Genomic DNA, 14,463 nt, shown 5'->3' with positions numbered 1-14,463 from the left:
CTCAGGGATAGAACTGGGTCTCCTGCATTACAGGTGGATTCCTTACCAACTGAGTTATGAGGGAAGCCCATTGAGATGTTAGCAAACATGATAAGAAAAGTCTTTAATAAGTCTATTATTGGGCTGGCTTTATGGTGCCTTTGCCATGGTCACAGAATCCGACTCAGATCAGCATATACAGAGAGACGTATGGAGCAGAAACGCCTCTGGGTCAGCTTCCCGTGAACCAACCAGACAGGGCAGACCCTGAAGATGCAGAAGCCAGTGAGCCTAGTCAAAGGCCCAGCGCAGCACAGCTAAGCCCAGGCTGGATCATGGATTAGCTGACCTCCCAACCAGCCCATAACTTGCCAGCTATGTTAACCAACAGACAACTAACAGAGCAGGCAAGTCTGTACTACTGATAAAAAGAACATTGATATGAATTTACTGCCAAACAATTACTCTGTGTTGTTAATTTCAATAGCTTCATTGTCAATTTCACTTGTTTCTCAAGGCTCCTCTATGCAATAGTTTGGATCAGTACAACTAATAATATGCCAGAAAGGCTGCTCATCAAGAAGTTGTGACACACAGAATATTGAATAAGTGTGTCTTATTCCTAGTACTATAGCTATAATTCTACCCTTCCCCCTATGCCCAGGAGAGCATTCTAACAGCTTTCAGTTCAGTTCAGTTCAGTCGCTCAGTCATGTCCGACTCTGCAACACCATGGACTGCAGCATGCCAGGCCTCCCTGTCCATCACCAACTCCCGGAGTTCAGTGAGACTCACATCCATTGAGTCAGTGATGCCATCCAGCCATCTCATCCTCTGTTATCCCCTTCTCTTCCTGCCCCCAATCCCTCCCAGCATCAGGATCTTTTCCAATGAGTCAGCTCTTCACATCAGGTAGCCAAAGTATTAGAGTTTCAACTTCAACATCAGTCCTTCCAATGAATATCCAGGACTGATCTCCTTTAGGATGGACTGGTTGGATCTCCTTGCGGTCCAGGGGACTCTCAAGAGTCTTCTCCAACACCACAGTTCAAAAGCAACAATTCTTCAGCACTCAGCTTTCTTTATAGTCCAACTCTAACATCCACACGTGACCACTGGAAAAACCATAGCCTTGACTAGATGGACCTTTGTTGACAAAGTAATGTCTTCTGCTTTTTAATATGCTGTCTAGGTTGGTCACAACTTTCCTTCCAAGGAGTAAGCGTCTTTTAACTTCATGGTTGCAATCACCATTTGCAGTGAATTTGGAGCCCAGAAAAATAAAGTCTGACACTGTTTCCAGTGTTTCCCCATCTATTTGCCATTTCCTTCTCCAGGGGATCTTCCTGACCCAGGAGTAGAACCCGTGTCTCCTAATTATAGGCAGATTCTTTACTTTCTGAGTCACCAGGGAGGCCCCAGAAAGCTTCCTGACGCTTCTTTATAATCCCACCCTTCCCCACGCCTCCTCCCGCTCCTACACAGCCACTGACTGGCCAGAGGCAGTTTTAAAATGTTACATGTTCTACAGGCAGCTCTGGATGTGTGCCACCCAAGTGACCAATGCCAGTGGCCACGACCCCTCACATAAAAAGAACCATTGCTGAAGTAATCCACCAAATGCCATTTGGAGAACATGCTACTCATAACTTTCTTAATTGAGTTTCCCAAAGGACATGTTCTTAAAAGCACAAAAAAGGTTCGTGTCTCAAATTGAAGTCAACCCTAACCACTAAGGTCTTAACCCTGATAAACGGCATGCCTTACGATTCAGCTCCAAGTGCTTGTCATCTTATTAAACACAAAATGCTATAGTCAAAACAATATGTATCCATTCCAACTTCACTAATTACAAAGTGTGTCATTTTGACAATTTATTCAGCCTTTCTGGGTTTTAATTTCCTATCCACAAAGTAGGAATAAAAACATCTACCTTGCAGAATTGTAGCGATTAAATAAACTAATATAAATGAAATGTCAAAAACAGCATTGGATACATGGTTACTCAGTTCAGTTCAGTTCAGTCACTCAGTCGTATCTGACTCTATGACCCCATGGACTGCAGCACACCAGGCCTCCCTGTCCATCACTATGTCCCGGAGTTTGCTCAAACTCACATCCATTGAGTCAGTGATGCCATCCAACCATTTCATCCTCCGTCGTCCCCTTCTCCTACAGCCTTCAATCTTTCCCAGCATCAAACGAGTCAGCTCTTCGCATCCAGTGACCAAAGTATTGGAATTTCAGCTTCAACATCAGTCCTTCCAATGAACACCCAGGACTGATCTTCTTTAAGATGCACTGGTTGGATCTCCTTGCAGTCCAAGGGACTCTCAAGAGTCTTCTCCAACACCACAGTTCAAAAGCATCAGTTCTGTGCTCAGCTTTCTTTATAGTCCAACTCTCACATCCATACATGACCACTGGAAAAACCATAGCCTTGACTAGATGGACCTTTGTTGACAAAGTAATGTCTCTGCTCTTTAATATGCTGTCTAGGTTGGTCATCACTTTTCTTCCAAGGAGCAAGCGTCTTTTTATTTCATGACCGCAGTCACCATCTGCAGTGATTTTGGAGCCCCCCCAAAATAAAGTCTCTCACTTTTCCACTGTTTCTCCATCTATTTGCCATGAAGTGATGGGACCAGATGCCATGATCTTAGTTTTCTGAATGTCGAGTTTTAAGCCAACTTTTTCACTCTCCTCTTTCACTTTCATCAAGAGGCTCTTTAGTTCTTCACTTTTTGCCATAAGGGTGATGTCATCTGCATTTCTGAGGTTACTGACATTTCTCCAGGCAATCTTGATTCCAGCTTGTGCTTCATTAACTGTCAATTCTCCTCTCCTTTTCTTCTTTCTATGTAATCAGAGTAAAGTTGAAAGAAGAATATGGGTTTTCAATTATGTGATAGTCTGAGGCAAAATCCTGAGGCTCTCTAGGATCCTCTGCCTCCTTTTCTCTAAAAAGGAGACAATAAAAATCTTTAGGAACAATCACAGGGCAAGAGAAACCCAAGTCACTTCCATTCAAGCTATCTGGTATATCAAAATTAAAGAAACAGCTGACAGTGTTATATAAACCCTTTTATTTTTATTTTTTAATTTTATTTATATTAACAATTAAAATTGGGAGATAAAGTTTTCCTCAACTTCATCAATCTATCACAGAAGATAATCTCAAAGGTAATTTAAAAGTCCAATGTAAAAACATTTGTACTTGGAGACCTAAGGCAGGGCAAAAAGTGGCTTCAAAGAGTTCTGAAGATTTTGTTATGAGGTGGGCATAACATATGATGACTTGAGGATGCCTTTGAAAGTTAAAATAGGTACCAAAGAATAAAATTATATAATGAGTATAGCATCTTTTTTTTTTATTGACTCGTTTTACAATATCAGTGAACCTACAGACTTCCATTTTCCCAAAATTATTTTGAAACATAAAATTATTTCTTTGAGATGGCATCTATATATTACCAGAAATAAAATAACCTAAACACAATGATTTTTCATTATATTTTCACACATTTGTTATATACATAGCCATGACACCACCCTTATGGAAGAAAGTGAAGAGGAACTAAAAAGCCTCTTGATGAAAGTGAAAGAGGAGAGTGAAAAAGTTGGCTTCAAGCTCAACATTCAAAAAACGAAGATCATGGCATCTGGTCCCATCACTTCATGGGAAATAGATGGGGAAAGAGTGGAAACAGTGTCAGACTTATTTTGGGGGGCTCCAAAATCACTGCAGATGGTGACTGCAGCCATGAAATTAAAAGACGCTTACTCCTTGGAAGGAAAGTTATGACCAACCTAGATAGCGTATTGAAAAGCAGAGACATTACTTTGCCAACAAAAGTCCATCTAGTCAAGGCTATGGTTTTTCCAGTAGTCATGTATGGATGTGAGAGTTGGACTGTGAAGAAGGCTGAGCGCTGAAGAATTGATACTTTTGAACTGTGGTGTTGGAGAAGACTCTTGAGAGTCCCTTGGACTGCAAGGAGATCCAACCAGTCCATTCTAGAGGAAATCAGCCCTGGGTGTTCTTTGGAAGGAATGATGCTAAAGCTGAAACTCCAGTACTTTGGCCACCTCATGCGAAGAGTTGACTCATTGGAAAAGACTCTGATGCTGGGAGGGATTGGAGGCAGGAGAAGAAGGGGACAACAGAGGATGAGATGGTTGGATGGCATCACCAACTCGATGGACGTGAGTTTGAGTGAACTCCGGGAGATGGTGAGGGACAGGGAGGCCTGGCGTGCTGCGATTCATGGGGTTGCAAAGAATCAGATACGACTGAGCGACTGAACTGAACTGAACTGATATTTGTCTTTTACACTAAGTTGCTGGTATTAATCTAAATAATATCTCTCTTGTATCTATATTATATTATTATAATAAATAAATTTCCTGTAGTTTTCCTCAGTGGTGCATTTTATGCTTAATAAATTTGAAATTGTAGGCATCTTCAATTAACTCTTTGCTATAGACCATAAAAAGTTTTAACTGAAAAAATGCTCTGTACTTGCTGAACTACCTTAAAGACACATGATAAAGTCTGCTATGCACAGAATATTTTCAATTCTATTTGTCCCCAATATTTTACTGCAGTGAGAAAACCTCTACTTTTTATGTTGAGCATCTAAGTTTTTCAGTCCAAATCTCTCATTGCTCCTTTCATTACTCAGAGAAATTACCTTCAAAAAAGGTACAATACAAATTTTACCATACAAGAAATTGTCATAAAAAGGATCTCTGTGATTCTTCTTAGTGTTTTGTCAAATGTAGGTGCTGCAAAACGACAGAACTTTTCAACTGTGTTCAGTTTCAGTACTGAGCAATGTGCCCAATTAAAGACAGAAGCAAAGTCTTCCAAGCTAAATTATTCCAAATATTCCCAAGGGAAATTCTTAAATCTAGCACAGAATTAGAGCTCTTACTGTTTCACTTTCCCCCTTTCTTATCTAGTGATACATTTCACAGTTCTCCTGTCTTTAACCTTGGTTTACAATACTTGCTATCCATTAAAATGAAGTTTTTTAATACTCTGCTGATTAAATTCTTTGACTAAATATTTTCAAGTGATTTCAAACAAAATGAAAAGAAAGTACAAAAAGCTCATTCAGAAAAGAATAATAATTGTCAGGCACTTAGGCTGTTTACAAAGCATTCATTCAAACGCTCAGACAGTTTAAAATTCTGGCTGATGATGGCAATAAAAAGAAAAACCAAGTTCTGCACACCACATGCTTTCCTGTATTTAACAATTATCACATAGTGTGACTGCTATAATAAATTCTTCACATATAAACATATTTGGTAATTATGAGCATGATACCCTCTATAATGATTGCTAGTAAAGTGAAGTCGCTCAGTCGTGTCCGGCTCTTTGCGACCCGCGGACTGTAGCCCACCAAGCTCCTCTGTCCATGCGATTCTCCAGGCAAGAATACTGGAGTGGGTTGTCACTTTCTTCTCCATGAATTTCTTTCTCCAATGATTGCTAGAATATACAACTTTTTGGACACAAAAATGTACAACCAAGTTGAAGCACATTTCTTCCTCCTGCATATATTTTTTAATTTGACATGTGTTATCTTCACTATGACACTATACTCCATCAGATTTACATTTTTCTTGTCACCACAAAACAAGTAATTTTATTTTTAAGGATTCATTTAACTGAATTTACGGTAACACTTAATATATGATTTATCTTCTATAAGACAAGCTTGGGAAAGCTTTACTTACATCCATGAATTTGATGCAAAAACTCAAGTATTATTAAAATTAACCAATTTTTCATAGAAAACTTTGATGGTATGAACACTAAGTTCTTCTACTATTGAATCAATACATTAACCCACTGTTGCTTCATTTTTTTCTGTGTACCAGGAAACTCAAATTTAAAACTGAATAAAGTTTTCAACAATAAAACAGAGCTACTGACACATGCAAAAAAATTAACTGCAAAAGCATTATGGTAAGTGAAAGAGGCCAGAAGCACCCTGCCCACACCAAAATGCTACACGCTATACGGTTTCACAGTAGCCATGTATCCTAGAAAAGGTAAAACTATAAGAAGGGGAAAAAATAAATTAGTTGTCCCTAGAGACTGGAGGTGGGAGGAGGGTAATACCTTTGGTGGGAAGGGGAAGACACCGTTGCCTATCTTGAATGTGGTGGTAGTTTTATGACTACAGGTTTTCTGTAAACCTCATTGAATTATACTTACAAGGGATGATTTCATGGTATGTAATTTTTTTAAATTAATATATTTATTTTAATTGGAGGCTAACTACTTCACAATATTGTGGTGGTTTTTGCCAAACATCGGCATGAATCAGCCACGGGTGGACATGTGTTCCCCATGCTGGAGCCCCTCCCACCCCCCCCCTTCCCATCCCTCGGTCACCAGTGTACCAGCCCTGAGCACACTGTCTCATGCATCAAACCTGGACCTGTGATCCACTTCACATACAATAATATACACATTTCAAAGCTACCCTCTTAAATCATCCCACCCTCGCCTTCTCCCGCAGAGTCCAAAAGATTGTTATTTACATCAGTGTCTCTTTTGCTGTCTCGCATATAGGGTCATCGTCACCATCTTTCTAAATTCCATATATATGGCATGTGAATTATACTATTATAAACTTCACCAAAAAAAAAAAAAAAAGAAGGAATGAATGAAATTCATTTAGAAGATCAATTCTTTGATCTAAATGGAAAATCATGCCCCCGTAGAGAAGAGCAAACTTATTGGGTCTGTTCCTTTACCTCTGGGCTTCCCTGGTGGCTCAGAGGTTAAAGCGTCTGCCTATTCCGGAATGTGGGAGGCCCAGGTTTGATCCCTGGGTGGGGAAGATCCCCTAGAGAAGGAAATGGCAACCCACTCCAGTACTCTTGCCTGGAGAATCCCATGGAGGGAAGAGCCTGGTAGGCTACAGTCCATGGGGTCGCGAAGAGTCGGACACGACTGAGAGACTGTTTCCTTTCCTTTCCTTTCCCTCTAATCTGTGCTGTGTGGCCCCAGCTTAGTCAAGCTGACTCCAGACGTTTGTAAAAGAACATTGCCTAGAGCCGGAAATACACAGAATACCCATTGTTGAGGCTCTGAAGTTTAAAGGTATAACACTTTTCCATTCACATAGAGATTAACAAATTGTAGACCTGAAAAGAACAATTGTCTTGGAGTTTTTTAGGAACACTGTACCAGACTTATAAGGACAGCTGCAAGAACAAAGGACTTTTGCACCAAGAAGTTTGCAACAGCCTCCTACCCTTTAAGGATAAATGAAGCCTGAATGATTCTAACTCAGGTAAGAGGCTCTTTGGGACACTGGTCCACCATCTTCGTCGTCTGCTGGCTTTTCAAATACAATCAATACTCCTTGCCGCAACAACTCGTCGCTTGACTTACTGACCTGTTGTGCAGCAAGCAGTATGAATCTGAACTAGGTAACAATGGTGCACAGCAATTATGACCAAGCTACTTTCTGGGATGAATTGTCACTTGCAGGCACAATTTTCTGACATCAGATACTAATTTAAAAAATGAAAACATGCTGATGCTTATTCAGCAGATTTGTGGCTTTTGATGTTAAGGGGTCAGTAACACTGCCCCAGTATGGGTGCCCACGATAGATACAAATGTCACACACTCATGCACGCTTAGCCCATGTCTCCTACCGAGCACACTAGCTTGTGGGCCTGTAGTGTCACGCATGTTGCAAGACACGGTGTTACGGGGGGTGTTGTGCAACATGCGTGCTGTTCTAGGAAAGGACATGCATACCTATCTTTCACCTGGAAAATGCCAGGATACAAGATGTGTGTTGTTGCTGGGCATCTTTCAGATTTAAGGACCCATTCAAGTAAGGACTGCATTCAGTACACAGACATCTGAGACACCACTAGAAAACTGCCATGAGCCGAAGCTGCAGAACTAACTGGAGACCTACCAGCCCATCCTGACTTGTTTTAATGTAACAGTGACTGATAATATATTAAATTAAGAACAATCTGGTACCAATATTAAACCCAATGAGACCACATTAAAACTGGCAAAAATATGGATGTGTGGATCCCCCCACCAAAAAGCCAATAACATACACATACAAAAAATGAATATCACACACACACACACTCTGAAATTCTAAATAAAACACTAACAAGTAAAATTCTAAGTGAAGTGCTAAATAAAATATTAACAAGTAAAAACCAGCAAGACATTCAAGAAATTTTTATTGAAAGATAGTTGAAATTATAAAATCTGTCAAAAGAATCTATTAACTGATTCAACAAGAACCACAGAATTACTTGAAAGGTTATGAAAAGAATTGATTAAACTGCTTGATAAAATAAGAACACATAACAAAATCTCTTAATAATAAAATATTTCTCAAACTAAAAACCAGAAAAATTCTTATTAGAAAAACACTAAAATAATTCCCATTGAAGTCAAAAACAAGAAAGATGTTCTTTATCATCACCATTTTTTTAGTATTTATAATACTAGCCAAAACAACTAGACAACAGAAAAATTAAAGGGACAAAAGTAACAGCTGTGAAAATTGAAAATAAAGCAAACTTTTTATTATTTGACAGCAATATTATTTCTTATCTAAAAACCTAAAAAATCCAAGTGCAAAATTATTACAAAGAATAATAGAAACTCAGTAAGCTGACTGAAAAATAAAAAATGTAAGAATCAATAGGCTTCAAATAAATAAACATGACTGCATTAGAAACACTAATCAGTGGAAGGAAAGAATCGATTTTTATCTAGCAGTTACAAAGATAAAATTACTAGGCATCAAATAAACCAGAAATACGCAAGACCTTTATTGAGAATCCCCCCCAAAAGATGTGAAAGATAAAAATATACAGCAAATTTTTGGATATGAATTTTCAACATTATAAAAATGTTATTTTCCTACAGGAGATTGCATTAAAAATACCATGAGGGGTTTTTCCCACTAGATAATCTGATTCTTAAGTTCCTGTGGACTTCCAAATAAGTACGATTAGCCAAGTAAAATTCTGGAGGGGAAACAGAATAGAATGAGACTTTTAACACACATAAAACTTCTATAATTAAAACTGAAACTACACATTAAGAAGAAGATAAATGAATGTAATAAGTCAAAAATAGAATTACACAGACAAATGTAGAATATGATAATCTAGACATTTAAAATCAGCATGGAAGAGAATTATGGAAGAATATTGTTAGAAAAATGGATACAGATCTAGAAAGGAAGAATCTGATCCCTACATTGTACTCAATAGATCAAATTATACAATGTATTGAGTAGAAAAAATGAATATACAAAATGAAACTACGGTAGAACACACAGAACACATATATATATAGGATATATCTTTTTAATAATTTCAGAATAGAAAACATCTCTTTAAGTATGGCACAGAACACAGAAATCATAAAAGGAAAATTGATTAATTTATTTACATAAAAATGCTAAAATCCACCAAAACTGGAGGAAACATACACAATTCACATCACTAATAAAGTGCTCCATGTGTTACTATGTAACGAGCTCACAAATGTCAAAAAGGGAATGAAACAATTTAATTAAAAAAGGGTAATGAATATGAATAAACAAATATGCTCAGGAAAGGAAATTTAAATAGAACTTAAATATATTAAATAATGCTCAGCTTCCCTTACAATAAATACATGTACTTAAAAATGACAATAGGAAGCCACTTTTTATCGATCAGTTCAAAAGTAATTCAAGCGATGGAATGAAAGAACGGATATACTGAAATGCTAGGCAAATAGCCATTATCATATCTTTTACTTAAACCACATTACTTTTATTCAAACCAAAAGTTACAGAGCGATACGAAAGCTGCAGCCCCAAGACACTCACTCTCCTCCAGCGCTCGTGGAGTCACAGTAGAAACAGCTTTCTGGGTTGAGGTTAAAATAGGCTCAGGAAGCAACAGTTAGAACTGAACATGGAACAACAGACTGGTTCCAAATAGGAAAAAGAGTACGTCAAGGCTGTGTATTGTCACCCTGCTTACTTAACTTATATGCAGAGTACATCATGAGAAACGCTGCGCTGGAAGAAGCACAAGCTGGAATCAAGATTGCCGGGAGAAATATCAATAACCTCAGATATGCAGATGACACCACCCTTATGGCAGAAAGTGAAGAGGAACTAAAAAGCCTCTTGATGAAAGTGAAAGTGGAGAGTGAAAAAGTTGGCTTAAAGCTCAACATTCAGAAAACGAAGATCATGGCATCTGGTCCCATCACTTCATGGCAAATAAATGGGGAAACAGTGGAAACAGTGTCAGACTTTATTTTTGGGGGCTCCAAAATCACTGCAAATGGTGACTGCAGCCATGAAATTAAAAGACGCTTACTCCTTGGAAGGAAAGTTATGACCAACCTAGATAGCATATTGGAAAGCAGAGACATTACTTTGCCAACAAAGGTTCATCTAGTCAAGGCTATGGTTTTTCCAGTGGTCGTGTATGGATGTGAGAGTTGGACTGTAAAGAAAGCTGAGCGCTGAAGAATTGATACTTTTGAAACTGTGGTGTTGGAGAAGACTCTTGAGAGTCCTTTGGACTGCAAGGAGATCCAACCAGTCCATCCTAAAGGAGTCAGCCCTGGGTGTTCATTGGAAAGACTGATGCTGAAGCTGAAACTCCAATACTTTGGCCACCTCATGCGAAGTGTTGACTCACTGGAAAAGACCCTGATGCTGGGAAAGACTGAAGGTGGGAGGAGAAGGGGACGACAGAGGATGAGATGGTTGGATGGCATCACCGACTCAACAGACATGAGTTTGGGTGAACTGGGAGTTGGTGATGGACAGGGAGGCCTGGTGTGCTGAGGTTCACGGTGTCGTAGATTCGGACACGACTGAGCGACTGAACTGAACTGAAAAGTGCGTAACACTGGAGAATATATTCCTCCCATAAAAGTTGACTCAAAATAAGTAGAAGAATTTCCTGTGTAAGACATGAGTAGTGTAAAAATACAAAAAGATGTCACTATAACAGCAATAAGAATTAGAATATCTTCTATAGAAAGCTTAGCCTGACAACAAAAACACCACAGAAAGTTCTAAAGTCAGTAAATGCTAAGGACCAAAATCTCAAAGAAGATGGGTTTACTTTTTTCTTTTAAAAAAATGGACAGTAGATATTCTTTGATGAGCAAAACTGCTTTGCAAGTGAGTGCACTTAGTAGTTCCAGATACAAGTCTTAAGTGCCAATCGAAAAACATTCCTTAAATGACAAGTATCAAAAGGGAAAACAGTATATGAACCAGAAAAGGCTAAACTCTTTAAAGCAGAAATCCCTTTTTGCAAGAGTCAGAAACTAGAAATGCCATCACACATTGCCCCAGCCTGTTTATACTTACTATTAAAAAAACCACATTTTAGAGGCAGTGTGATATAGTAGAAAAATCACAGGCTATAGTAGAAAAATCACAGGCTACTGTGATAACGCTGGGAAAATTTGGAGCTTGAGTCCTGTCATCTGGTACAGAAAGGGCGCTGAAGTGCCTGCCTCCTTGCTGAGCCGGGTCTGTGTAGGAACAGATAAAGCAGCAGCCAGCCACACAGCCAGCCACACAGCAGGAACGCAGACAGGCCCCAAGTGGGAGTCACTGTTACCATCAGAGTTCCGTAAAAGAAATTAGCACTTCACCCATGTGGAAATGAAGGGCTAGAAGCCAGTCTAGAATTATGTTTCAAAACTACATTTAAGCACATTGTTCTGTATAAATAGGGCAGCAGTTATCACTGAAAGGCAATAAAGGCAGTCAATATACAAACCTGGTCTTCAAGAAATGTGAATTCTTTTACCCAAAGAAACATTTATTGAGCACAGACTTTCTTCCCAGCATAAGCCCAAGAGAGGAAGCTGGGAGAAGCTGATGGCTGAGTGCTGAAAGCAGGTCGTCAGCACACACAGAAGAGCTGACTAAGGCACGGCCTGAGCAAGGCACTGTGGCAGCTAGGGAAAAGGTCGCCTGACTCTCTGCAGCCTCAGGGCAGGTGCCAGGCAGAGACCCGGAAGGTTCCGGGTGACGGTGTCTGCAGCCTTAGGAGGCAGCGGCTGGACAGGATTCTGAGAGTGGCCTTGGGGTCAGATGACACTGAGGGCTTTGGAGCCCCTCTAAGAGGTGGCAGGGAACCGTCTGTTACAGGGTTAAATGATGACACTGCTTTTACAGAAAATTACTCTCGGGACAATGCAGACTGAAAGGGGCCACAAGTGGGTCAGACAGAGGCTTATGCCCGCAAGAGTCTAGAAGAGTAAAGCTGCCATCATGCCCAGGAGAAACAGGATCCAAACTAAAGCAGAAGCAGCAAGAGAGAAGCAAGGCACCAAATCATGGCATTTCCACGTGAAACCTCAAGCCTGATGACCCATGAGATGGACGGGCCGCTCGGGCTAGCTCAGAGCTCCAGCCTGAAGAGATGGGTGGGTGGGATGCCAATTACAGTGCCAGAGAACAAATAGGTTTCCTGGGCTAGAAAAGATTATTTGTTCACTTGGGGTCATGTGAATTTTGAAGGGCTTAAGGGAGATAGTTAGTTGTATTAACAGCTAAAAAGGAAAGCAAAATTAATTTTCCAGGGAATTTATAAGCCAAGAACCACATTTGACTGTTTAAATTACTGAGAAAACTCTTCAGTTGCTGCAGTTGTTAAGTACGAACTATGCCACAGATGAAGTTGAAACCTCATCGTTTTTGTTTGCAGGCGCTGCTAAACCAAAATGGGTTTAAAAACAGTGTTTAGACAGGATCAGCAAATAGGCCTATTCCTACTGTCTCTGAAGAAGTGGCAGTTCTGTCCCTTTGAGGGTTGGCGTTTCTCCAGTCGCTTCACGGGGGCTAGCACACCCTCAATTACTTTTCCTCTTCACAGGCATAGTCCTACAGAACAACACAGGGGTGAGCAGCCCTGGGGGAGAAAGGCACTCAGCCACGCAGTCAGAAATCAATCTTCCCCTTTCCTAAGGAAAGCTGGCTTTGTGGGCAAAGCAGATATCCATAAACAAATGAATACCACACAATTTCACTGCGTAATAGGGGACCCTTGCTCAAGTGTGAAGGCTTTATTAAGACACAGTAAGAAAAAGGATCTTAGGGATTTGGTTTACACACTTGGACAGCCTATAAGAATTAATTCAAAGCATCTAGACATAAGAGCCAGATAAACACACACACACAATAAAATAATATCTTGCTTTTTCAAAGGCAAGACCAAGCCAATGTAGCTCTTTCCCACTGAAGCCCATGAGCTTGAGACTCTCAGCTTCGTTCAGAGAGCCCAGGTTAAAATTCAGACACCAAGTATTGTAACCCTTAATGGGTAGAAGCTGAAAAATATCGTAAACTCTCATGGAAGCTGCGAGTAATCTCTAGCTGGAAAGAATGAACACTTTCAGAGGGAGGGGAGGGAGAGCAGTATAGGCGAGGGGATTAAGACGGTGCAAACCTTCAGGTAAAAAATAACCTACAAGGATATGCTGTACAACATGGAAAATACAGCCAATGTTTTATAATGACTATAAGTGGAATATGACCTTTGCAATTTGCGAATCACTATATTGTACACCTGTAACATATAATATTGTATATCACCTATATTTGAGTTTAAAAAAGAAAAAAAAGGAGTGTCTTCAGTTTCCTAGGCTCAGTGACAAGTGCTACACAAGTAGGCAAAGTAAATGGAAGATTATTTTTTGCCCTTATCTTATACGAGCCAAGCATGCCCACCCGGAAGTCATTTACTGTGTGATGCCCCCTGGAGAAGCTATTCCTCCCTCAGCCAAACGCGCACAGCCCTTTCCTTCACTTGCTGAACACTCGCATCCGACCCGACAATGGGATCTGTGCATACATTTCCTGTCCTCTTTTAGAGAAGGACAAGCCTGATTTACCCCGAGGATCCTAGCATAATGGCTTTGTATAGAGTCAGCGTGGATTAAATGTCCTCGAGGAAATGTTGGACTCACTGAATAAAGTAAAGACGTCCTAAGAGAGAATGCGCCTTCCCAGAAGAGCATCGTGTCTGGTCTACAGGCAACACCAAATGCCAGAGCCTAGGAAAAATACACTGGGGTATAGCTCCCATCCTTAACATGTTTACCTCTCCATGCTCTTCATCATGTATGATGATGTCAAAACAAAATTATCTGGTACTTTTAAAGGTCATGTAGCAAAATTTTTCTTTTATTAGTATATCTCACTCATTCAAAGAAATGCATTTCTTGTTAGCCAAGTCATGTCTGACTCATTTGCAACCCTATGGATGTAGCCCACCAGGCTTCCCTGTCCACGGGATTTCCCAAGCAAGAATACTAGAGTGGGTTGCCATGCCCTCTTCCAGGGGATCTTGCTAAGCCAGGGATCGAACCTACATCTCCTGTATTTACAGGCTGATTCTTTACCACTGAGCCACCAGGGAAGTCGGTTTCTG

General features: G+C 40.0%; 1 protein-coding gene across 1 annotated transcript in view; it reads right to left on the bottom strand.

Moving 5' to 3' along the window:
* Positions 1-14,463, bottom strand: part of KCNH8 (potassium voltage-gated channel subfamily H member 8) — a 501,290-nt gene that overhangs the window by 479,963 nt on the left and 6,864 nt on the right. The window lies entirely within an intron of this gene.

The sequence above is a fragment of the Bos indicus x Bos taurus genome, chromosome 1 (genome assembly GCF_003369695.1).
Source record: "Bos indicus x Bos taurus breed Angus x Brahman F1 hybrid chromosome 1, Bos_hybrid_MaternalHap_v2.0, whole genome shotgun sequence".
Taxonomy (NCBI): Eukaryota; Metazoa; Chordata; class Mammalia; order Artiodactyla; family Bovidae; genus Bos; species Bos indicus x Bos taurus.
This window is presented reverse-complemented; position numbering and strand designations above follow the sequence as displayed.